Genomic DNA, 25,076 nt, shown 5'->3' on the forward strand with positions numbered 1-25,076 from the left:
TCCGTCAAAGTTGACAGCACGCGCGGATTTGCGTTATCTTTATCCACAATACATGGGCAAAAACATGCCTATATAAAATTCATTGTAACTCTTTAGAATAGATAGAAACTCCTCATTTGATCCTCAATTAACTCATGACGTCATCATAATGGCCTCCAAACTCAAAATTTCAATTTGCATATTATGACGTCAGCATATTTTTGGAAAATTGATTGTATCTCTGTAAATATCGATTAATTTTCTTTCAAATTTTGATATGTTCTAGCTGAGACAATTTTCTACGAATGCAGTATTCACAATTTTTATTTTTGACAAAAGTATCATGGTGTATTTTTGCGATTAAAGGAGGCATGTCATTTTTTCACATTTTGCGTGTATTCTCTATGGGACATGACTTTTTCTCAAAACTGGATTCTACACTCCTGTCTTTCGCGAGCAAAATTTCCGTTTAGCTTCGTTTTCGTTGAGCTTCGGATATGTTGTAGCTGAGACAATGAGCTATCACAAGTGTGCCTTCTTTTTCGATTAGATGCCGGGATCATGCTCATATTTCACTTGCAAAGTAGGATTTCAGAATTCCATTTCCCGTTTACGTGTAACCGCTATGGGAGATGTTTTGGTATATCGGTAACGCACTTGACTTCCAACCTAGAGATCCCTGGTTCGAGTCCAGGTGTCTCCAACAATTTTTTGCTTCACTTTTTTTTCCTTTTGACCTTCACTGTACCATCTCCTTTGATTATTTAAACACGTCTAATCTTAAATGTATCGACCTTTGATACTCCAGACCTACAGGCAAACGATTTAGATGACATATTGTATGATCCCACGGGCAGTGGAAACTACCTCGCACTTTTGGTCATCTTAACGTGTATTCTTTGCTCAAGGCCCCAATTCAATTCCAAATTTCCAACGTTATTTAAATTACACGAGGGTTTGTATCTTTCTACAAAATACACGATAAACAATTAGCCAAAAATAACCTCGTGTCAAGTTTAGCTGAATGAATGCGGGTATTATTCGATGGTCAAAAGTTTGTAAAACGACTTTGAATTAAAGGGAGACAAAAATCTTTTCTCAAAGTTTGTTCGTTGATGCAGGGAAGCAGGGCGCGATCCAGCCGGGGCGATTTTCAACAACATGAAGCAAATAGTAAGCATTTAAAAACTTCAGATGCCTGTTTGATTATGATTTAAATTTGAGTGTATGCCTCAATCATATAAAGAGAATATAACCACTAATTTCGCTGAAACGATTCTCCTCCTTCCCCTTCTTCTTCATCTTCTACTTCCTAGTAGTAGCAGTTGGAGTAGTAATAGCAGCAGTATCATAATAATCATTGTTATATTTATGATTATAGTAAATATCGTAAATATATTCTTTATTATAAAGCTTATTTTTTATTATCATTCTTATAGTTATTTGTATGCTTCTTCCTCTGAACATAATTATCGTATACACAATACGTCATGTGCCAAGAATTTATTGCTATGATACATCCAAGATGTCTATCAAAACTGTCAATTCGTTGCTGAAAAAATTAAGCCAAAAGAAGGAACATTAGAATTTCTATTTTAAATTGAAATAAATTATATAGGAGAAATAAATAGAGAATACAGTCATGATTTTGGAACTAGGGGATTAACATGGACATAATGCACTTGTTTACATGACCACATTATCTCTTATTCATTCTACCTCCAATGTTTTCAGACTGTTTTCAAAACAATATCATGTTTGTCGATCATAGTTTTATGTAGCTTGATGTCTCATGGTAATTTAATCAATCTAAGCAACAATTTTTGAATTTTAGCGACAATCGTTCATCATTGCTGCTCTTTAATACTATTATGACGTGCAGTAACAAGTTGAAATTTCAGAACTCATGATAAATTCATTTAACAGTTGATTCTACTTGGTTGATTCTATTGTTCGGATTATTTAGCAGAACGAGATAGAAATTGACATTCTCATGGCTAACGACTTTGCGTTCGTAGTTGTTCATCGTCTATTTGAACAATATTTGGTGACAAAAGACGGCATTTCTATGTAGCTTCAAAGGCCATCAAATAACAAAAGCATGGCACATGAAAAGATCCTCAGTACTGGGTCTGATTTAAAGAAAACTTAATTTGAACCGGACCATATTCTGTCTCTCTCTCTCTCTCGCTCTCGTTTGTCATTGCCTTCATTTTCCTCGCGTACTCTATTCTTACCACGGAATATGTAATGTTAATGCACGTGTATGCCTCAATCATTGAGAATATACTCACTAATATCGCTGAAATGATTCTTCTCCTACCACTTTTTCTTCATTTACTTCTTCTTAGTAGTTGTAGTAGTAGTAGTAATAGCAGCAGTATCATAATAATCATTATTATTATCATTGTTATATTGATTATCATAGTAAATATCGTAATTATAATCATTATTATAGTAATTATATGTTATTGTTATTATTCTTATAGTTATTTGTATGCTTCTTCTTCTTATCATTATTATCGTATACACAATACGTCATGTGCCAAGAATTTATTGCTACGATACATCCAAGATGTCTACCAAAACTGTCAATTCGTTGCTGAAATATTATCAAGCCAAAAGAAGGAACATTAGAATTTCTATTTTAAATTGAAATAAATTATATAGGAGAAATAAATAGAGAATACAATCATGATTTTGGAACTAGGGGATTAACATGGACATAATGCACTTGTTTACATGACCACATTATCTCTTATTCATTCTACCTCCAATGTTTTCAGACTGTTTTCAAAACAATATCATGTTTGTCGATCATAGTTCTATGTAGCTTGATGTCTCATGGTAATTTAATCAATCTAAGCAACAATTTTTGAATTTTAGCGACAATCGTTCGCCATTGCTGCTCTTTAATACTATTATGACGTGCAGTAACAAATTGAAATTTCAGAACTCATGATAAATTCGTTTAACAGTTGATTCTACTTGGTTGATTCTATTGTTCGGATTATTTAGCAGAACGAGATAGAAATTGACATTCTCATGGCTTACGACTTTGCATTAGTGTTCATCGTCTCTACAATGCTATTTGGTGACAAAAGACGGCAAATCTATGTAGCGTCAAAAGCCGTCAAATAACGAAAACATGGCACATAAAAAGATCCTCAGTACTGGGTCTGATTTAAAGGAATCTTTATTTGAACCCGGCTATATTCTCTCTCTCACTCGTTTGTCATTGCCTTCATTTTCCCTCGCTTACTTCATTCTTACCACGGAATATGTAATGTGTATGTGTAGGCCTCATTATGTTAACTAGGGTCAATGGTCAAATTGTCTCAATATATCTTCATACATTCATAATGATCAAGGCTAAACAGTAGAAACTTGACATATGGATAGATCATAATGGGAGAAGCATTTTATATAACAATATGACATCGTGAAAATGCATTCTTCATTATGTAAATCGTATCACTTAATTCGTCAAAGTGACGAATTAAAGTCTAGTTATTATTATTATTATTATTATTATTATTATTATTATTATTATTATTATTAATTGAATTGATGAACTAAATCTTCCCTTGCGTACTTTTTTGCACAGCGCCATCTCATGGTCAACCTGCCAACAGTGCGTATAGCCCATTCAACGAACTCAAACCTGTTACTTGGATTTCGATGAGCCCATTACATAATTCTCACTTTGTCAAGAGAGGGCTCGATGCGGAATTCATTAGACCGGTGTATTAAAGGTACTATGTCCCATTTGCAGGCCAAAAAAATGAAAAAGTAAAATTCCAACTGCATTTGAAAGATAATACTAATTTAGAACTTCCCTAAAAAAAGTGGGGCTTGAAAATGTGTTCAAGTGGGAAAATAACGACTATTAGTTGTCAAATCGACTTTAGGGCTATAGAGCCCAAAGTAATAGTCTTGATTTTCAGACAAATGGACCGAATGGTCATATGTTTTATGCTGCGTAAAGATTAAATCAGTTTAATCTTGGCCATCACAAGAAGTGGGTTATTGATGTAGACAAATGCTCATGTACCCTTTACAACTCTTTTCATGTATGTTATTACCAAAGAAGAAAAAAAAGCCAGTCAGTCATTCAATAGTGTCTGACAGTGAAGTCTAGCAAGTAAACGGGTTTCCTTGCATAATTTGAATATGAGGACACTGCTAACGTTTAAATTTCACAGATAGGACATACATGACATATTCATAATTCCTGCAAAGTTCTACAGAATTTGAGGTTGGCTGCAAAAGGGACATAGTACCTTTAACATATTCAAATGTATGATTGTTCCTCTTCAGGGGACCCGGGCTGGGGACATACGTAGTGACGAGTTATTCTATTATTAATAGGTCGATGTTAATGAATGAACTACAATACATGAAATCCAGTCTGAATACATTATTTGTCGCTATGTCTGGCGAGCCTCGGCAGTCTGAATACATTATTTGTCGCTATGTCTGGCGAGCCTCGGCAGTCTGAATACATTATTTGTCGCTATGTCTGGCGAGCCTCGGCATCTGAATACATTATTTGTCGCTATGTCTGGCGAGCCTCGGCAGTCTGAATACATTATTTGTCGCTATGTCTGGCGAGCCTCGGGCAAGCTTCCGGGTTGTCAAAACGACCTTTGTCTAAAAATGAGAAACGAATTTTGAAAAGGCCTATGTCTATTACATCACAGCTAGGGAAGAAGCGAGTTTGGAACCATAATACCGCTACAGATTACCTGAGGTGGCGCTAGAGAGGACTTAATTTCCAGTAATGTCTCTTTATTATAAAGGGACAAGTTACTTTGCAGTAGTGTCCCTTTATAGCAGTGCTTCTAGTACTTTGATGTATGAATATTGAAGCTAATCTCAGCTCTGGTATGGGCATCGTTAGTCGAGTTAACATGGCTGAAGCCTGTAATTGATTCTGGATTGTTTATCCTGCAGTAGATTGATCGTTGAAATAATAACAATCCCAGGCCCCCCGACTCCGGGTCGGAATGACCGCATGCGTTTTACCAAAAGGTCCAATAAAGGGGTACTTTTCGTGCGACAAAGTCCGGCCCGAGAATTGTAAAAAAAAAAAAGGGGGGTGTATTTGACTTTTCACCCGGAGATTTCTTTAAAAAGGGTTTTTTTTCCTTTTTTCTCTCTTCTTTTTGGACTCCTGAGAAATTATTCCGAATTTAGGGGGGTACATTGAGCATTTTTCCGTATTTAGGGGGGTCTCCAAGGCAGGAAAAGGCCGCAAAAGGCCCGCGAAAGGGGGGTTCGGAAATGTTGGCAGTCCTCAGATAGCGGGTGCTTTCAAAAAGAGGGAACCAGCATACGCGTACCCTAAATAACACTGAGGGGGGGGGGGGGGCGGATAACAATCTCACAAAAGGCTTGCATTCTCATTTGCACATAGTGACGATGGTGACCGGTGTTAAGCACAATAGTGTCGGGCCTACTTAATAAATTACCTTTATTTCCTTGTCTTTCTATGCTCATTACTCAGCCCCTATACATTTTAAACCAACATCGCTTGGCACATGTCATTTGTTTGTTATCTTAAACATTCAGTGCAAGTTGTGTTGGATTCTTTGAGAATTTATTTTGTATCATTACCAGAACTACTGAGCTTATCTTTAAGCGAGAAATGCGTGTTATGTGCCCTCAATAATTATTGTTTGCGATTCTCTTCCCCTCACGCTTTTTAAAGAATGAAGACGGTCAAAGGACACAGCTTACTGTATATGTTTGTGAACAGAAGCGTAATCGCAGGGGGAAGGGGGCATGTACGTGCCCCTTCATTCATATTGAGAAAAAATGAACAGAATGAGGAAAAGAAAGGAAGAAAGGAAAGCGAGAGAATGAGAGGAGATGAGAGAGAGAGAGAAATGGAGGGGGAGGGGTTGTAACCTGAAAAGAAGGCATCCAAGATTACTGCCCCCTCCCATATATATATATACACACCCAATCGATGGCCAATTAATTTTCCATTTCATCCGCCCAGTAAAATTGGTGTCGCCCCAGTGATCCATACCGGTACCCCCTCTCAATGTCATACCCATGCTACCCCACTGTACCTGAGCATACATTATCTACCAGTCGATCGATATGAAAAAAAAATCATATATATATTGAGCGTATAACATCGCACGAAATATTTACAGTCACGGATATGACGCAATTGTGATATTTTTCATCAAGAGTTTCGATTCATTTGCGATAAATGCACGTTCTCACACTGCAATTAATTATTCTAAAAAAAACCGGGTATATAGAAACTTCTAAACTGTTTCGATGAAGATTTATTGACCACTTGACACTAAACCACAGTCACTTCGCTAAACCGATTCAAAACCGACCTCAAAGCGACCTAACTACATAATTCCTGGCCATTCGGGTAGTTTATTAATGTTTGTTTGTTGTTGCTGTTGTTGTTGTTGTTATTTTTAAAATAAGTTGTAATAATAATAACTTAGAAATAAAAAGATTATAAAAAGATTGGAAAGTAAATCAAACATAAATATGACCAGAATACTTTACCAAAATAATTATTAGGTGTTATTTAAGAAAAGAAGAAGGAAAAAAAAAGAGGGAAACAAACTATCATTATAACTGTTATGTTAAGTATGATTCAAGTGCTTTACGAAGCAAAACTTAATTTCAATTCTTTGTTATGACAATAATAATGTATTTGTGATTATGTAAATTTGATTTGTAGTATTGCATCTTTGACTGTAACCATGTATATATAATCAATAAATCCTCTGATGAGGCAAATACAAAATTAAAAAATAAACTTGTCACAAGTTCGTACCAAATTACATAGTCAGACAATCACACATTGCCATATAATATGATTCAGGATATCATATTTGGAATAAACAGGAATGTTTTATTGTTTATATAGGCCTAAGTAATATTTTCAGTTCATGTTGTTGTTGTTTTAGAGTAAAGATAAAGGTTATTAAAGAGAGAAAAGTTACAGGAAACTTTAACCTTACAAACAATTAACTAATCCTATAGAAAACAGAGAAGCACACTCGTCTGGTGCAGATTTGAACGAGATCGGACGAAAGATAAGAAAGTTATGAATTTTTGAGTGGTTAATTATCACCAAACATATGGGAAATTCCAATAGGCTGAATATGTTTTTTTTTCAATAAGGAAAGAACCCCCCCCCCCTTATTATTTTTGTAATATAAAACAAAAATTTTGCCAATGGCTGACCTAAAAAAGATGAACTTACCCCCCCCCCCCCCCCCCAACGGAGCAAAACGACAAATTTTCAAATTTCGAGACCAAACAAGATCCCCCCCCCCCTCCCCCCGCTTATTCAGCGGCGGCTGGCTGAGTCGTTGCGATTTTTTTTTTTTGGGGGGGGGGACCAAAACAAAAATAATAATTAACTCTAACCCCCGTTTATTCAGCGGCTGGCTGAATCGTTGCGAAATTTTCGGCCCGATTTAAAAAAAAATGTTGATTCCCCCCCCCCCCCCCCCCCCCCCCCCCCCCCCCCCCCCCCCCCTTGAAAAAAATCCCGCGTACGCCACTGGTACTACATGTAGACAAATGTAGGCGGGCCTCCTTTACTTGTCGGTATTTCGCTTGCATTGGTTAAGAACAACAGGTCGAAATGCATGACTGGTAATTGGTCATCTGTGCGTAATCACTGGAACAACCCTGGACAAAAGTTCTCTTGACCGAGACCATCTCCGAGTAACACTGTCCGAAGTCGCTCGGTCAACGGAAGATCGATTGATCGACCTATTCCTATGTTGCAGTGATTGTGAAATCCATAATCGGATGTTCATGTAATCCCTGCATGTTGTGGCGTTTGCTCCATAGGCCTGGACAGCAGAAGTGCGTTTAGCCAGCGCGAACTAACTTTGTTTTGTTTTCTGTGGGTTCTTCGAAGGATATGTTTACAAAGAGGATTTGGACCACGGGTGTTTGTTGGTTTATTTCAAGCCCTACATAGTGCGAAAGGAATTTGGCTATGGAGATGACGAATTATATATCTCTTACCTGTATATGCTTGGTTATGTATATGGATGGATATATAGCTTCTGATTAACTGAGGGCCTATACGGTATTATACATACTGCAAGTAAGTATATTGATACTTTATCGACGAATATACGTACGTTTTTATATAAAATATTGTCCTTAAATGGTATTTATATATTACAGAGTATTATGTTTTTACACTATCTGCACAATAATAAAAACAACTACTATAACTCCTGCTGCTGCGGATACTATTACTACTATATTAATACTACTACTACTTCTACTACTAGGCCTACTTCTATACTACTACTACATACCATTTACAATAACAACAACAACTACTACTATACTACTATTACTACTATTACTACTATTATAATACTGCTTCTACTAGCTACTATACTAATACCAATACATATATTACTATTTCTACTACTATACTACTACTACTACTATACTACTACTACTACTACTACTACTACTACTACTTCTACTACTACTACTGCTACTACTGCTGCTACGACAACATCAACAATATGTTACAAATACACTTATGAAATCATATCCTTTCCTATCCTTTCGGATATTCCGCCTGAGTAGAGTAAATTCAGACGCAAATACAAGTTTTAAAAAATAATTAAAAAACATCACCTAATGAAAATGATCTGAAATTTGGAACCGAATTTGGTAAACAGAGGAAGGTACACTCGGTCAGTGCAAGTCTGCCTCGAGAACTAATCACATTGCCAGAGCTTAACTCTGAAAATTGTGAGTAGATTTAAATTTGTAAGTTGGATAACTATATATTACGTAAAACCTATCGATCCAGATAAAGGAAATTACCAGTATGTCGTTTCCTTTATTTCCGTTTTCATTTAAAAAGAGGGAAAAATAGTATGCAGTGCAATTCATGGAATAAGGGACATCATGTTCTAACACAAAAAGTTGTAAATATAATAATAATAACAGATATGTCATGATGAATTCAAGACTAAGTTAAATATGGCAATATTGAAAAGAAGGAGAAACTTTCAAAGGCCCAATTAAGGTTGGGTTATTTGACTTATTTCAAATGCACTGAGAGTTTATTTTTGTGGCGAACAATTAAAACAAAAATTCTAGCACAAAAGGAGTAAAAAGTCAATAATTGAAAAATTACTGGGGAGTGTTTTTTCTTCTGAAAGAGCCTCGGATAATGTGCTATCCACAATATTATTTTGAGAAGGCGCTTAAGAAAACTACAGAAATTCATTATAGTTCTGTTACACGACAAAACAAGAGATCTATTCGCCACTACGAAACAATCCACTAACTAAATCAGCCATTTGTCATTTGAGATTCTGATAGCACAGTTTAGTTTTTAAACACTCATAACTTTCTTTGGTATACGATTTATTGCAAAGTTTTGACATGACGCCTTTAAAGGAGGTTGTAGGAGAATGGAGTGTCACGTGTGAAGATTTTGTTCAATGAAGTATCTGAATAAATAGGGGAAGAAAGAAAATAAAGAAGAAAAGAAAAAGAAGAACATTGCAAGTGTGTGCATGTGGTTGTATGCAGGTGACGTGTTCCATCCGTTTTGTTCATGAACTGGTCATCTTGAATTATTAAAAAAAAAAAAAAATTAAAATCGTTAAGACCCTCATAATGTTTATGAATATTTGGATATTAAAAAAAAAAAAAAAACCATTGAGGCTTTAAATTAATAAATGAATTAAAACTACTCATACCTCGAAAGTCAGTCATATGTACAGAATGTACTCAAACACGGTCAAACAACAGCTGATGAATGAATGTACTGGCATACAGCCTGCGATAATAGTCATGCGTAGTCTGAAAATATCATTTTAACGATCAAGATCTACTGTCTGTTAGTAATTAGCGCAGGTGCTACTCAAAACGACATCAGCGTGGATTATTCCGACATGGTTGTAATTCTCCTTTCCTTTCCCCTTTATCGAGTTGTGATCATTTTCTGTCGTTTTTGTTTTATTGTTTTTCTTAGGCCAAGTAAAAAATGGTTTCTCGTCCGGATTTTTCGAAAGTGCATGACGAGGAGAAGGGCGTCTACGTTGTTTCAAATAGCTTTGTTACGGAATACCCCCCCCCCCCAAAAAAAAAAAAAAAAAAAAATTCTAGTCATTCTATAACAAAGCTAGATCTATATGAAATTCAATATTTCATCAACTTGATGTTGATATTATTTTAAATCATGCACTTTTCACTATTTACAAAAGCTTTGTTGGAAAAGAATTTAAAGAGAAAAGAACAAAACAAAGACTTCTTCATATTTAGTTTTACCTATTGAATTATCGTTTGCAGATAGAAGAAAATATTTAAAAAACCATGTATATCCCTCCAGAAATGGAGGCAAGTGCTAAACATGTGAAGATGTTTATATTATTATGAGGAAATAAAGAAGACCAGAAATGGTTATTTGATGAATGGTTGATTGGAACCAAAATGTGGTGGTAGCACCTTATGTACCTTATCAGTAATTTGTAGACTTTTATAAAAACTACCCATAACAATACTCTCTCGAAAGATCAATCCGTACCGCTTGGAATTGACCTTTGATTACCAATACTCAATACTCACTTTTATTGTTATTACTGGCATCTTGTTTATTTTTTTTTATTTACATATATATATATATATATACATACACATATATATATATTTTAAATCACCATCTCAAACAACAATGTAATACTGTATTAAACTTTATTACTGTTTTGGTGGTGGCAGCACCAATAAAGCCTTTGGCTTTGCTAACTGTCTCCACATTCATATATATATTTTTGTTATTGTATTCTATTGTAAATGTTTCTCTTTAACTTGTACGCTATGTTTTGTATTGTATATGTTTGTTATGATGTTTTTTATGATGAATGAAATACATATCAATTCAATTTAATCAATCTTAATTGGCCCAATCTATTTTCTATGGGTTGATAGTGTCATGATCGAAAGTAATCATAGGTAAATAACTCCCTCTTTGATTTTGTTTTCTCTTCTGATATTAAAAATTAAAGCAGTTTCCTTTTCTTCCTGCATCGTGTTCTAATAATGAAAATGTTGTTATTGATAATAATAATCATAATAATAATAATAATAATTATAATAATAATAATGATGATGATGATGATGATGATGATGATGATAATAATAATAATAATGATAATAATAATGATAATAATAATAATAATAATAATAATAATAATAATACAAATAATAATAATAATAACAATAATACTGATGATGATGATGATGATGATGATAATAATAATAACAATAACAATAAAAATAACAATAACAATAATTGTAATGATAATTCAATCAATAATCCTCCCAAATGATATACCAAATCAACCAGTGTCTCTCTCTCTTTCTCTTCTCTCTTCTCTTTCTCTCAATTCCTCTTACCTCCTATCTCTCTCTCTCTGTCTCTCTCTCTCTGTCTCTCTGTCTCTCTCTCTCTCCACCTCCCCCTCTCTAGCTACCTGACAACAAGTTCAGCAAAACATCAACAAAGTACAAAAGCAACCGAGTGTATTTCTGAAGCTTATTGATTTGAAGCAAAGGAAACCTTTAAATACAAACTAAAAACAATTTTTTACAGGGATACATTTGATTTCCTTGCTGATAGTACATAGTGGTATTATGTAGATATATAACCAAACAATGAACATTATGCTTCATGTAGTAGCGTTGCATGGGTCCAAAAATGGGGGGGGGGGGGGGACCAGACCTGCTCAGTAGATGAATCGTAAATTGACAATATCATTTCTTGAAAAGAATGTGAAGGAGGAGACGTAGCAACTTCCTTTCATGTTCTCTTTCCTCTATCCTTTATCTTCTTTCCCGTCTTTTCCCCTTCCATTTTACATGGTGCCCCCCCCCCCCTTCAATGCCCCCTGTAGCTTTGCCATGCCACTGGCTAATGTACATATATGATCTAAACATTTGTACAAAAAAATCTATCATATATCAGTCATTAGCCCTGGGGCTTCTTGCGCAACACATTTTGTTTAGATGTATATAATTAAAAATAATATAAATAAACGAAAAGTCATGAATACATAATCCTGATAGATTAGGTATTGGCTTAAGTCGGGGTAATAATATGATTGTAAGGCCCTCAATGATTTTCATCATTATCATTTTCATTATCAAACCCCAACTCTTCGTGCTACAAGCCCCTGGTAAATTGGAACACATGGTAATATTATTTTAGCTGTGTTTTATCATACAGAGCTTCGTGAGACTGTTAGTGTGATGGGATGGATAATTGAAAATAAATGAAATAGAAAGGAGGTACAAACTATTAACTATTTTCGGATAAATTGACAATAGAATATCATGGCAGTGGCCCCAGAAAGTGGAAATTGGGAAGCTACCGTACTGAAACATTTTTAAAGACGTACATAGTAGCAAAAAGTGAGAGTGTAAAATAGCAGAGTGTAAAATAGAGGAAAAGATGGGGGTTGGAGGAGGGAAGCAGGAGATATAATGGAGATATATATATATATATATATATATATATATATATGTATAGGAAAGAACTTGAGCAGAGTTATGATGAAGGGAGGGAGAGAGAAAAAACAAGAGAAAGAGAGGAAGACAGCTAGGAAGGAGGGAGAGTGAGAAAAGAGAGAAAAAGAGAGAAAAAGGGAGAAAAGAGAGAAAAAGAGAGAAAATGAGGGAAAAGGAGAGAAAAGAGAGAAAAGAGAGAAAAAGAGAGAAAATGAGAGGGAGACAGCTAGGAAGGAGGTAGAGGGAGGGAGGGAGGGAGGGAGGGAGGGAGAGAGAAAATGTGTGAGAGCGAGAGAGAGAGAGAGAGAGAGAGAGAGCTAGAAAGGAGGGAGAGGGAGGGGGAGATGAAAGGAAAGAGAAGGAAAGAGAGGTAGAGAAAGAGAGAGAGAGAGAGAGAAGACAGAGAAAAATTATATAAGTCATTGTATTATCGCAGGAGGAAGGGGCCTAATGTAATCAAACTAATCTAGCATTATGAGGGGTTGACCAAAATTATCTTAATTAATTATAGGGTCAAGGTTATCATTGTTATATATTCTTGAAATATCTTTTAAGCAGTAAAAAGTTTGTTAACTCTCATATGAAGTATATCAACCCAAGTCCAACTTAGTCTGCAAGCACAGACCCAAATTTGACACTTTATCCAAAAAAAAAATCATTGTACCTTGAGAGAAGCCTAGCCCAGCTACCTACTGGTTGTGTCAATATAGGGTCTGTACAGGTTTATCAAAACTGTTTCGCACGGCCAAAATCAGGAGCAGCTACAGTACATGGCCTATGGTAGTCTTATAGTGCGGACTCACTTTTACGACTGACCAGGGTTTGTGCTTGCAGACTAAGTCCAACTTGGGGTCCATGTGTGCAGTTTTAGGTTATCCTTCACACTCATTACCTGTAAGCCCATAGAATTGGAAAGCGGTAAAACTAGTTTCTTGAGGTTAATGCATTCTAGCCGTACACATATTATTTTTGCAAGTGACTGGTGCCCTTTAAAGCTATGCTACTTAAATTCTATTAACAGTTCAACAATATACAAATATATACTTTTATATTTACAGATAATATATAAACAAAACCAAAGTTTCATTTCCTTTTGGAATAACAATGATCATAAGGTTTAGAGCATTCAATGAGTTCTTTTCTACAGGGTACCCATCAAAGGATATTCTGTACTTAAGAAATGTTAAGTCTCTTTCTGAAATCACATACCTGAAAAAAATGTCGCAAGAAATATTCATCCTTTCTTACGAACAGATTTGAAAATAGACAAACAAATGACAAACTTATAAACAAAAGATTTTTTTTTTAAATATCATTCCTAAGGGAGTTGGATACATGTATGTCACTCTGTTTACGTTAAGAGAAATATGAACTCCTTGTTATTTTATTAACAATCTTCTCCATAATATAACATCACTTTTCTCTTGCTCTTCTTTTTAAAACAAAATAGATTTCCAATCCGGTCAAAATCCATAGTCGACTGCTAGGAGCACACAACAGAAACCGAACACAGGAAGTTAGCCTTCTGCGCTGGTCTTGGATCCAGATTGGAGGCTTGGAACTAGAAGGACAAAGGAGGACCTGGACTAGACCTAGTCTAGCTTTTCGCTGTGATCTTGCACATATTGGCCTAGTAGTAGAAGACTCCAAATGCAGCCGCTACACAAAACAGAGAGTCCTGTAGAGATGGGAGGAGAAAAGATGAAAAGGAAAAAGAGAGGAAAGAAGCTCAGGTTAAAGAAGAGGCTCGGCCTGAACAAGAAGAAACAAGGTCGTCATGGCAACCAGTTTGAGATGGAGGATAAGATGGAGGGGGAATTTACATGTCTGGAGAAGCCTACTACAGATCATAAAGGTAGGTCTTTTAGGATACGCTACTTGACCGACGGCTCGCGAGACCATTGGCCCATCAGACCAAAGACTAGTGAACCTTAAAGGTAAAGACCAGTTTTGGAAATGCCCCCCTCTCAAAAAATGAAATGGAAGCTCTATTACCAATCATGTGAAAGAATATGTTTGACTAATACGTGATCATACAAATTTTGCAGAGAAACCGCCTACTAATTGATATATTTGGTAAATTATTATATCTATTTAGACCTGACAGATATAACGCACTTGTTACGCACGTGTTGGGATAGTCCCATATACATCTTTATCTTTAATGTCGGTCTCCTGGGCTGATGATCTCGAATCCTGTAATAAATTTTAGAAGGCCTGAAAAGTGGAATGTCAGTCTCATGCATTTGGTCATTGGTCTTTGGGATGATTGCTAGATCTCTTTGACATCTTTAAAGAGTATTTGTATAAGTATAAAATATATGTGTAAAAATATCTTTAATAGCTTTTCATATTTAGCCAATAAAACCGGTTGAATGCTTATATGGATTGAAAGGAAGATAACTATTTCATCATAACTTCAACATCACCTGGGGGGGGGGGGGGGTGTTTCACAAAGACTAAAATCGACATAGTTCAAGTCCAACTTAGGTTGATCTTAGTCTTTGTGAATTGAAACACTCCCCTGGTTATTAATCAAATATGAAACTTTAGTTTTATGAAATACAGAAAATAATGATAACATGAGGACAATTAAGACAGCAACTACTGACTATATCTTTCTTAGAAAGCAGGGAAAAATTAATATTTATTTTTCTGGGGCTACTTTTCAAGCTTGCCTGCATGAAAATAACACTCTAAAATTTGTTTTGCATTGAACTCTATGCAAATTTACGGGGGCTCTTTAGGGCATTTCATTCGTCCCGAGCCCCCATGTATTTATTCACTGTTCGAAATGAACAGAATATTTCAATTTTTCAGTATCCTTGCAAAAAAAAAAACACAGCACAACTTTACAAATGTACATGCATGTTTTTATTTAATCATTCTATAGCGAAGATGGAAGTAAATAAAACCTATATTTGTCGGGCGTCGTCCTGTACATTGCACTATGCCTGTTGGAAGGAAGTACCATAGAGAAACTGTAAGCATTCTGGAAGTAATACAAGAACACTGATGCTTCCCCTTGTATACAGATAATACAGTCATATGGGTAAAAAAAAGTTGACATACATGGACACCTGGTAGTAAAGCAATATCCATTATCACAACTTCACTCATTCCTGCCAAGTTTTCACTTCAGGAAGATAGACAAGTTTGATCTCTGTATATACATGTATGTTAAAAGTGTACACCCATGAACTCAGCGTCCAACACTACATGTACTTTTTTGCTTCTGTAAGTGGATTTTCTAATTTGTATGACTTTTTCTTGTAATTCTTTCCTTTTCTATTTAAAGCGCATAGGGACATGCTATCCTGTTATGTGTTATGCGCTATAAAAGAACTGAGTATTATTATTATTATTCATTAATCCCTCTGAGATATGACAGGAATGAGTGAATTTTGGGAAATTTGAGTCAAATATGTTTGTCTTTTCCCACATGTATATGTATAAACTTTCAGGCCCAACTGTATGCACATGCATGTGTAAGTAAGTAGCCTACAATGTGCCTGTTATTTGCGGTCGCCAAAACAGACCGGCAACTTCTTGGCCCCAGTGTACAAATTGCGTACATCGAGCTGCTGGGCAACGAAGAGATAAAGAAGACCTCCATTTTTCTACAAATTCAGTATACCTTACTTCTTATCTAGCTCCATTTATCTACCTAGCAGCACTTTATTACATATAAACAATCAACTTTATGATGGTTTAAGCAGATTTCAAGTCCGTTTATTTATACTTGAACAGTGAAACCTTGTTGTACAGCACTGTTATTTTAAGACTCGTTACAACAAGGTAATTGTATTGGTGCCTCTAGGTATCATATACTTTGTAAGTGATAGAAAACTTAAAGGGGCAGTCCACCCTGATATTAAGTTGCTTTTAATAGAAGCAGAAAAATGAGAGAAACAGGTCTATGAGAAAATAAGATGTTATGAATTTCGGAAGGTGAGGTGCAATCAACCAAACACAAATTGGCAACTCTGTGAAGTATCTTGCAAGCTTGATCCCCTTCCATTTGCACTGCACTAAAAAATAAAAAAACTCTATATTTTCCCTTAAAGGTACTACTGTAACATTTGCAGGCCAAAAAAATTAAAAGATTAAATTCCAAGGGCAATTGAAAGACAATACTAAATTAGAACTTCCTTCAAAACGAAAGGGCTTTAAAATGGCTTTCAGTTGGAAAATAACGACCATTAGTTTCCCTGTACAAGAAAACCAGTACAGACATGTACCAGACCAATAAAAAACAATGCTGAACTTTCTGATACCTGTCACATGTTTTCCTTGCATATCCAACGATACAACAATTCAAAATTTCACACTCTGCCATCCCCACCCAATAGCCTATATGTACGTATATACCGCTACCTACATTTCCTTTTATTGAAATTTCAGTTTTAGTATGAGTCAGAGAACATTTTCATTGTTACGATATATAGTTGGTATTTCCCTTCCTTTTTCTTTGTTTCCAAGGTCTTTTGTTTACAATAAAGGCATAAAGTGCAAGGATGCATGGAAATTTAATAGAAGTAATAATAGCTTTTTGGGGAAGAATTTGTTCCCTTAAAATCAAAGCAAAATGAAATAAGCCCCCCCCCCCCCCCCCCACCCAGCAATCTGGCATACCTTAATTAAAGGAAGGAGTGCAATCTGACAGTAAATTGGTTTCAATTAAAGCATTAAAAAAAAAAACGTTAGCCCACAGTATTGGCACATTTTTTTTTTTGGGGGGGGGGGGGGTGTGATTAAAACCCTTAAAATGTAATAATGAGACAAGAACAATGCTAATTAGGAGTATGAGTGAAAATTCTGAAGCATATCTATGATATAATAAATAGAGCCAGAAATATAAGAGGGGATAATGAACGACCTACAGTAGCTCTGGAAAGTTTCTGGAAAACTAAATAATATGCACAAGATATTTCACCAAAGGGAAAAAAAGACAACAACGTTACGGTAATAAAAAAGACAAATTAAGAAGGGAAGGGAACAATGTTAACTTACACTCATGTAAATATCCTGTGCATAGTTGTCAGTATCGGAGTCCCAGAAACATCTACAGCCCATCCTACAAAAGAAATAAAATACAATTTCATAAGCAAAAAGTTAAACAAATAAAAATCACAAATGGGGACACGACAAAAGCCTTCTTGATAGGAACTGCCATACAGTGTACATGCATGCCTCATAGTAATCGTGTGGTAGATATATACTCCCCAGGGAGTGGAGATGGTGCACCCATTGTGTGCATGAATGAATCCAATGACTGGGGTAATAATATCTCAGTGAGAGATATATGACAATGAAAAGTGTATTATAATATGCTTCACATTTTCTAATTATGTAGAGCTATTAAAGAGAAGGTTGAGTTCTGGGAAGAGGTGAAAAATAATTTGTGAGCGTTATCATTGTTATTATGCAAGTGTGGAAGAACAGCAGATAAGACATGTTCCCTGAAAAGCATGGCTCTTCAAATGCCTTTATATTCTAAATATGTCATGTAACATCGTAAAACTCGGGGGGTGGGATTTTGACGCCACGTGTTCGTGTAGTCCCATATACATCTTTCTGTGTATAGTGCTTGTAACTTTACGAAGAATGGGCCAAATTTCTTATCATTTTGATGATTCCAGAACCTTGCAGATGCTAGATGCTAGATGATCAACCTTTTCTGATCGATTCCACTACGTTTCTTTCACAATGCAATCGCATGACCAGAACTGGTCTTTACCTTTAAAGCACAAGTCCTTTGTTAACTGCAGTAGTTGCCATTCATTACAACACTTTAGACAAAATGCAGCATAGTTTTGGGGCCATTTACAGATTCATATCTTCAAGAGCCTTTAATTAATCTAGTTTGTGTCAGGATCAACTTGAATTAACCTTCAGTCTGGCAAGTTCCAGAGTGGTTTTGGTTTCAATTATTTACTCTGACCATTAATCTGTGAAAACGCAAGAAGAAGGATGACATACATGCAGTGAAACTTGTCTTTTAAAGTCGTCACCTGTTTGTAGTGGCCACCAGGCCCGTACGCAGGGGGGGGGGGGGGTTTTAATGTGTATAAACCCCCCTAAACCCCCCCCCCCCCTTTGGGTTTTTTTTTCTCTTTTTTTTAATAATAAAAAAAATAAAAAAATAAATAAATTCCCATTCCCAAGGTGACCTCCCCCCCCCCCCCCCCAATGGAGCAAAATGTCAAATTTTCAAATTTAGAGACCAAAAAAAAAAAAAAGTTACCCCCCCCCCCCCCCCCCCCCCCCCCCCCCCCTCCTGCTTATTCAGCGGCCGGCTGAGTCGTTGCGAAATTTTCGGCCCGATTTAAAAATGTTAAAACCCCCCCCCCCCCCCCCCCCCTTGAAAAAATCCTGCGTACACGCCTGGTGGCCACACATTTTATCTCCCTTGAGGGTGGAATGTGTATTGTAGAACCTGTCTAGAAAGGCCACCTGTCTACAATGTTCAAATGATTTTATTTCTCATGCAAAAGATAATACAATGAATTTAATTATATTACAAATGAAACGACAAATATAGTAGAAAAAAGCACGAGAAAAGAGGAACTAACTAGAGGCTGAGCTTGTTGAAGAGTTAGTTCCTCAGATGCTGTCTCACAATATAACATGAACAAAGTATGCTTAGAAAATCAATAAATGGAAAAAATAGGTAGCTAAGAAATTTTTGATTTTTTTTTTTTTGGGGGGGGGGGGAAATAAAAGAGAGGAAAAAATGGAGGAAAATAGTAGAAGACAAAAAGAGAAAGATACAAATGGCCACTTTCTTTGTCTCCCTTGAGTATTCTCAACAGACAGGTTTGACTGTACATATGTAAATGTACATGACTTTACAGAAAATCTAATGATGAGGTATTTGACAGTATAAATGCACCTAACGTACTGAGAAACGTTTGTTATATTGGAGTCCTCTAACCAAACTTCATGAGATCGTTATTTCAGTTGGTTTTTCTCCCTACATTTCTAGCCTGCTCATTTCCTCTCGGTTGTCATGGCAATAGAGGGAATGTATTTTATGAGGGAAACTGACCACTTTTGTGGCGTCAAAACACAATAATAATGACAGGAAATTTTGGGATGACAGGAAGTGATGGCCGGGTCTTCAGTACTACCATCTGTTAATATTTGTGTTTGGGTCAGGTCCCAGGTAAGGTGTTCACTAAACATAAGTCAGTTTGGTATGTACACTGTATGTACAGTCAAAACCGCTTTAGTGAACACCTGTATAGAAAGACCACCTGTCTATAAAGACCATCTATTTTATTTCCATGGATAGTGATCTTCATTGGAACAGCTTACTGCAAAGAAAAACCACCTGCCTATAAAGACTGCTTCTTGTGTTTCCTTTAAATGGGCATTGTCTTGATCTACAGGTTTTGCTGGATAATGATTGCGTACATGCAGGGGAGGGGGGGGGGTGGTAAAGGGGCATTTAATCCCCTTTCATCATAAAAAAAAAACTTTCCCCAAAGAGAAATATAGAGTTAAAACTGCTTTAGTGACCACCTGTATTATAAAGACCACTTTTCATGTCTCCCTTGAGCAGTCTTTACATACAGGTTTCACTGTTAGAACAAATAAATGTATTTTCGATTGGATAAGGAGAAACAACTCATCCTGAATACCAGCGTTCAGATAAGTAATTACGCAAAAAATTTGTAGAATATTAATGTTTCTTTGTAATAGTTTCCTCTGGTGTAAAAGGGGCTATACTCAACTAGTAATACAAAGGTGTTTAATAAGACACACCCATGGTGTATGATAAACTCCTGGGAAGCAATCAATTGAGGGAATTGGGTCGATCAGCTAGGCTCTGTAAGTTTCGCGACAATTATCTTAGGATGATAGGCATGTGATATCAGCTCACATTTTACATTTGTCATACACAGACAATGTACATGACAATGTTGTATGACTCAGAGTCAGAAAGGGAAAGAGAGAGAGAGAGAGAGAGAGAAAGAGTGAGAGAGAGAAAAGAGAGAGAGAGAGAGAGGGGGAGAGAGAGTGAGAGAGAAAAGAGAGAGAGAGAGGGAGAGAGAGAGAGAGAGGGGGGAGAGAGAGAGTGAGAAAGAAAAGAGAGAGAGAGGGGGAGAGAGAGAGTGAGAGAGAAAAAGAGACAGAGAAGAGAGAGAGAGAGCTAGGCAGAGTGAGGGGGGTGGGGGGAGGGGGGGGGGGAGGTATGGACAGAAAAAAACAGACAGAAACAGAGTATGAATGGATGGCTGTAACAGAGCCATCTATACACAGAGTTTGGCCAACCCGATTCGAGTTGGACACAATATGGCGACTACTGCTTTGTTGGGCAAGCACAAAACAAAAGAATATACGCCATGTTGTGATCGACCCAGGGAAACCAAGTTTGCCAAACTTTGTATATAGATGGCTCTGGGCTCTAATAATCCAGAGCACCCTCTCTTGTCCATTTCCTTATATTAATATTAACTCAAAGTTATCTCTTGTAAATGAAATGTATTTCTCATGGCATTACATGTTTTAACTAGCAAACATCAGATGCAATTAGAAACTATATATACTATACTACTAGGCCAGAAAGGATTAGACCACACAGCGAGGTCACTGACAGGTGGCTATCTCATTAACTCAGCTCTCAACTAACATAAGGAAAAGAGGATCATGGGGTACAAACAGGCACCGATTGGGGAAGTTTTCTATATTCAGAGGGCGCAAGTAGCTACAAGTAGGACAGTGGGGCTTTAACTTGCTGTTGTCTCTCCATTTCAAACATGAGAATAAACAATCATCCCTGTTCTTCATTTGTCTTGCTTAGTAAAAGAAGACTTTTAAAATGCCTGGGTCCCTTTTTGAATAATTATTTACTTTTTTTACATAGTGAACTAAAAGCGTTCCATCTGATACAAACAATAAATACTACAAACAGCCATGAGAGAGAGAGTTTTACTAGTGGGCGACGCACTACTACCATGAAAAATAATTACCTCAGGTAATTAAAGGTATAGACTAGTTTTGGAAACGCCCCCCTCTCAAAAACTGAAATGGAAGCTCTTATTACCAATCATATGAAAGAATATGTTTTGACTAATACGTGATGATACAAGTTTGGCCGGGAAACCACCTACTAATTGATTAATTTGGTAAATTATCATTATATCTATCCGGACTTGGTAGATATCGCGTAGTGCCATATACGTCTTTCTGTATACAGTGCTTGTAACTTTACCAAGACTGGGCCAAATTTCTTATCATTTTGATGATTCCAGAACCTTGCAGTATACACACCAATACTTACAGTATACGCTAGATGATCAACCTTTTCTGATCGATTCCACAACGTTTCTTTCACAATGCAATTGCATGACCAGAACTGGTCTATACCTTTAAGACACTGATTAGAGAATATATAAATCAAGTAGAATCACTACTTACTTGACTCCTTCACCTCTCTGTTCTCCTATCACGACTTGGATGATGAACTTGTAGCGGTCTAATTCGAGTTCTGCAAAGACACACAAAGAATTGATGAGCAAAACAGAGAGATTACTTTCCTTACCTCCTAATGCTCCAATCAGCAACAACATTCTACATGTATGCTTTAGGCTTTCAAGTTTAATATAAATGGATATAATTCTGTAACCTTTTGAAGAGACACATGTATGTAGGTACAGGAAGTGACATTATTCTTGTTTTTCACCTTCTTATTGTAGTTAATTATTTGTTGTGGCTTGCTATTTTGTGCTATTCATTTATTTAAAAGGAGAGGGGGGGGGGGGTCAGTGTTTCCAGATGTTCTTTGGTGCACATAACAGTTCCTGACTACACACGATGAACAATTTTTTTTCTCATGTTTTAAAGCCAAAGTTGCTTGTGCTATTCATAGTTACATAGATACAGGCCAATTAATGTATTGGGCTTTAATACTTCAAAGCACCGGTGGGGTTGGGGGGTTGGGTGGTTGCGCTACCCGACCTTTCGTGAAAACATGCCCCTTTATTCACAAAATGTCGGGGGTAATGTGTGTAAAATAAACCCCTCTCATCTAAAAATGGTCTGGTCTGATTTCCCTAACATTTTGTGAGAACCCTTTGGTAAATCTACGAAAGGCGCCATCGTTTTAAAGTTAACGTGCATCTTCACATTTTTTGTTTCACAAAAGATTGTGTAACACGACCACCTGACCGGACGCAATGCCCCAATGTTTTGAAGTAGCCTAAGTGTCTTGCCCCCTTCTCCTAACTCCGCAGGAACACCCATGCATACCTTTTAACCTTTCCTTAATCTTCTCACTGATTTGCTTGCACCAGGCAGTCGTCTCCTCTGCACTGTACTGCTTGTCCGTTAGCTCCTCGTTGAGTACGGTGTGGATCACTGCCTTGACTGCAGCAGAGCGAAATCTAAAGTGAATAAAGGAATCAAACTTGGTCATGCTAGTATTCAATATGGGAATCTATGACTTAGAGTACGTTTACAATATTTTTTGTTTTATTTGCTTGTTTTATTGTTCCATATTCCACAAAATAAAATTGTCTCACACATAAGTTTTAACAAGAGAATCCATAATAAAACAATGATAGACATGATGATCATGTGAAATATGGGGAAGCTATCCAGAAGCAAAGCTTGTATTTATAGTTTTCTGAATGAAATACAAAAATATTGGAACTGAATTTGATAGCAAGAAAGACATAAAATAAAGATTGAGTCACTGATACAGAAGTAAAATGACCATGGTGCAAGACTTGGAAGCTGGGAAATTGCAAAATTCTTGATCATTTCATGCAAGCAAAATTGTCATGTTTTCTTACGAATGTCACATTTCTCTTCTTAACTTATGAGTTGAATAACATAGGGTCTAATTATTGTGATTAGTCTATTATTATTAAACAAGATCTGAAAGACTATCAAATGACCCTAAATATCCCACCCTCATAAGTTTGAACTTGAAGCAAACAAATACATGTTCATAGAAATGTGTACAGGCCACATAAGCATGTAATACAAGGTCATTGAAATAACTTGATGACTGAAGTCACTGATGCCTTAATTGTTGGCTCACTTGGCTGAATGAAACCATCCGGCCACAGCCACTTTGTATCAGCACAGGAAAATGAATAGATGGGACTGTAGACAAAGAACTGAAACTTACTTCTTCAGGAAATTTGGACGGATCGTGTAGGTATTTGGAGCGGCGGGCTCCTCCTTAACCGGTTCTATAGTTGCGTTTTCTTCCACCTCCGTCATGTTGATGAAATAATTACTTATTTTTTCGGAAATAGACGGTTGTATTAACGTTGAAAAATGACACAACTCACTCAAGACGAGAGCGCGTAACCCATGTCAACAATGATACTTAACGACGAGTTTCTCCCTCTCGAATTCCTCGAATTTAGGTTGTATTGTAATAAAGTATATATCAAAATGATTCTATGAATGGTGACAAGCTCACTGGTATATCACGAATTATACCAGGTTTATCCAGAAAAATAGAAAAGAAATGTGTAAAATTATTCTCCTATCTCCAATCGAGACCGGTCTAATTTTATCGACTCGATACAAAAAATTACTTCGGTAGTTAAAATGTTTCTGACGACAGATGGCGGTATAACAGAAACAGCGCGAAAGATTGTGCGGATCCTGAAAATTTCCCACGGTATGTTTAAGAATTAATTACCGGTGTGAAAACGATGGAGGAACGAAGTTATGCTACATCTGGAACTTAATATATCTGATATGGAAAGGTTGTCATCATGTGTAGACTATTCTCTCGTCGCCAGGAGGGTTTAAAGATGCCGTCGACGTAATTTGTTGGATTAAACATTGGAACGATCTGTGTGTTTTAAGACCAGCTTGACCGTAGTAGTGGTGGTGTCGGCTTGTGCATCTGCAGGCAGGTGGTTTTGTTGTTGGAAGCGGACATGTCTTCCTCGACTGCTAGCTCGGATACCGAGGGATGCGGTAAGTCTCCTTTTTATAGAAATCAACTCTTGATTAAAATGAGCGCAGCCTGTTTCAAGAAAAACATTCTATACTATAGCATAACATCTACTAGGGTCTAATTCATTGTATTTTCTTGTAAGACATACAAATAGAATGCATAGTTCTAGCAAAAGAGAGAAGAAAATCTGTTCTCAGTCATGTCGGTCTTGAAATTTGTTAATTTTACTACCAGTTTACTTGATCCTGACCATGTCGACAAAGATACAAATGCTTGCATTTACATGATTTTGTGATGATCGTGTTCCGGATGGAGATGACTCATCGCATTCCAAATGCCATAAATGTCATGCAAGCATGTTGTCTGATGTCATGGACCAGTGGTGGTGTATGGTAGTGATGACGCAGACAAGGATGATGATGATGGAAATGATGATGGTGATGACAATGAAGATGGTGCATGGTGATGGTTTTGGAAGTGATACAGATGAGATGGTCATTATGCGGGATTATACTGGATGGAAGGAGGAGGATGATGATAATGTTGATGATTTTTTTATGATGATGATGATGATGACGATGCTGCTGCTACCGATGATGATGGTAATGTTGATGAT

At 36.5% G+C, this 25,076-nt stretch overlaps 2 long non-coding RNA genes across 2 annotated transcripts; one reads left to right on the forward strand and one right to left on the reverse strand.

The window, feature by feature from the left end:
• The first annotated feature begins 7,621 nt into the window (after positions 1–7,621).
• Positions 7,622–14,236, forward strand: LOC115922624. The gene is made up of 2 exons (XR_004063517.1): positions 7,622–8,089; positions 13,979–14,236. It is a non-coding gene; the product is annotated as an uncharacterized LOC115922624 (long non-coding RNA).
• Positions 13,862–24,095, reverse strand: LOC100891027. Its single transcript, XR_004063516.1, has 5 exons — positions 23,672–24,095; positions 22,786–22,919; positions 21,955–22,024; positions 17,542–17,605; positions 13,862–14,206 (listed from the first exon to the last, which is right to left on the reverse strand). It is a non-coding gene; the product is annotated as a tctex1 domain-containing protein 2 (long non-coding RNA).
• Between the last annotated feature and the right edge of the window lie 981 nt (positions 24,096–25,076).

Source organism: Strongylocentrotus purpuratus, unplaced genomic scaffold, assembly GCF_000002235.5.
Source record: "Strongylocentrotus purpuratus isolate Spur 01 unplaced genomic scaffold, Spur_5.0 spur5_scaffold_12, whole genome shotgun sequence".
Classification (NCBI taxonomy): Eukaryota; Metazoa; Echinodermata; class Echinoidea; order Camarodonta; family Strongylocentrotidae; genus Strongylocentrotus; species Strongylocentrotus purpuratus.